A 2,559-nucleotide genomic window follows, 5' to 3' on the forward strand; every position below is an offset into this window, starting at 1 on the left:
CTAAAACTAATTTCACCATATTCCAGGGGATGTTGTATGTTGTGTCTCTATTTTTGTTTGTTTCAAGAAACTTTTTGATTTTTGCCTCATTTTTGTTTTTTAACACAAAGCCATTCAGGAGTAAGTTGTTCAGTTTTCACAAATTTGTATAGCTTTGAGATTCCTCTTGGTGTTAATTTCCATTTTCAATCCAGTGTCATCTATGAAGATGCTTGTTATGATTTCTATTTTTTGAATTTACTGAGAATTACTTTATGACCAAGCACGTGGTCAATCTTCAAGTTTCATGTGCAGATGAGAGGAATGTATATTCTGGGATTGTTGGGTGGAGTATTCCTTAGATGTCTATTAGGTCTAATTGTTAAAATGTCAAATTTAATTCCAGAATTTTTTGGTTAGTTTTCTGTCTCAATGATCTGTCTCATGCGGTCATTATGTTATTTAAGTCTTCCACAATTATTATGTGGTCATCAGTGTCTTTTATTAGGTCTAGATCTAATTGTTTTATAAATTTAGGTGCTCCAACGTTGGGTGCATATACATTTAGAATAGATACATCTTTTTGAATTGAACTCTTTGTCATTATTTTATCTGATACAAGAATAGTAAGCCCTGCTCTTTTTTGTTTTCCACTGCATTATAGTTTTTTCTCCATCCCATTACTTTGAACTTATAGGTGTCATTACATGAGAGATAGATCTCTTGCAGACAGAATAAGAATGCATTTTTTAAATTCAACTTGCCATTCTATTTCTTTTAAATGGGGGCATTTATTCTGTTTATGTTCTAAGTTAATATTGATATGTGAGGTTTTATTCCTGGCATAATGTTGTTAGCTCATTTCTTTGTAGTCTCAATTTGTAGTTGCCTTATAGGGTGCTTGGTATATGTGCTTATGTGTGTCTTTGTGGTAGGAAGTATCATTATTTTGTTTCCATGTTTAGAACTCCCCTAAGCAATGCTCGTAAGTCTGGTCTGGTGGTGACAAATTCTCTTAGTGATTGCTTGTCTGAGAAAGACTTTATTTCACCTTCACTGATGAAGCTTGTTTTTGCAGGATATGAAATTTTTGACTGGTATTGCTTTTTTTTAAGGATGCTAAAGATGGGCTTCCATTCTTGTCTATCACATAAGGTTACTGCTCGGTAACTTTAAGATTTATTTTTTTGCATGAACCTTGGATAGTCTGGTGAATATATGTCTTGGGGATGGTCATCTTGTATAGTATCTCAGAGTAGTTCTCTGGATTTCTTGTATCTGCTCCTTGACCTTTCTAGCAAGACAGGGGACATTTTCCTGAATTATATACTCAAATGTATTCTTCAAGTTTCTTGATTTATCTTCTTCTCTCTCAAGAATGCCAATAAATAATATATTTTCTTGCTTCACATAATCCCATAATTCTTGAAAGCTTTATTTTTAAAATTCCTTTTTTAAAATTTTTGTCTGACTGGGTTGATTCAAAGTCTCAAATCAAGAATAAGATTTATGTATTCTAAATGTGTATGCACCCAACATGCATATACAGAATGTGTGATCTCTGAAATTATTTTTTCTGCTTGTTCTGTTCTGTTGTTAAAGCTTCCTAAAGTATTTTAAAATTCCTGTAGTGAAATTTTCAATTCTAGAAGTTCTGTTTATTTATTTCTTTATATAGCTATGTTGTGTTTCAGATCTTGGATCATTTATTTTTCTTTGTGTTTGGCTTCAACTTTCTCTTGGATCTAATTTAATTTCCTTGCCATCTATATTTTGAATTTTAAATCTACCATTTCAGCCATTTCGTTCTGGTTAATATTTATTGCTTTGAAGCTAGTTGGATCCTTTGAAGGTGATAAAACATTCTGGATTTTTGTATTTTCAGAGTTCTTGCAGTGGCTCCTTGTGATCTGAGAAAGTTGAAGCTTCCAAAAAATAAAAATAAAAATAATAATAATAATTAAAAAAACATTATCATATAGATGGGGCTTCCTGAATTTTTATTCTTTTTACCCTTGGGGATGTGACTATGGTGTATATTGTGTATGATTAATTGGCTCCATTTCTGTGTGCTTTCAGGGTTCCAAGGTTTCGTACTGATTTCTTGATCGTAGGTAAGTTCATGCAGTGGCTTTCTCAGATGTTGCTTGTTGTAACAATGTAATCATGTTTGATTGTGTAGCTTAGGCTGCAGTCCAGTAGGTGGCACTTAAGAGCAAGAGACAGCAGGTAGAAATGGGTGCAGAGGCAATGGAGAGGTGTGAAAAGCTCCATTCCCCAGTGTGCATTAGCCTTCAGTGGGACCACTATAGAAGCCTGAGAATGGGTCTCTTTTCAGTCCATGCGCCCTGGGCCCTGACAGGAAGAGCTGCTGCCAAATCCACAACAGTGCACTGAAGAGGGGGCAAGGGCAAGAGATGACCTCCTCTCCACATCTGTTCCTGGGCCATGGTGGTGCGAACTTCAGCAGCCAGGTTCCTACATTTCCTTTGACTCAAGGGGGGCTTTGGCAAGCTGAATTACTCCCCTCACTTAGGGGCAGACCAGGCCAAGGGTTAGATCTCTGTTTCTGAATATTTT

This window comes from Pongo abelii, chromosome X (assembly GCF_028885655.2).
Source record: "Pongo abelii isolate AG06213 chromosome X, NHGRI_mPonAbe1-v2.0_pri, whole genome shotgun sequence".
NCBI lineage: Eukaryota > Metazoa > Chordata > Mammalia > Primates > Hominidae > Pongo > Pongo abelii.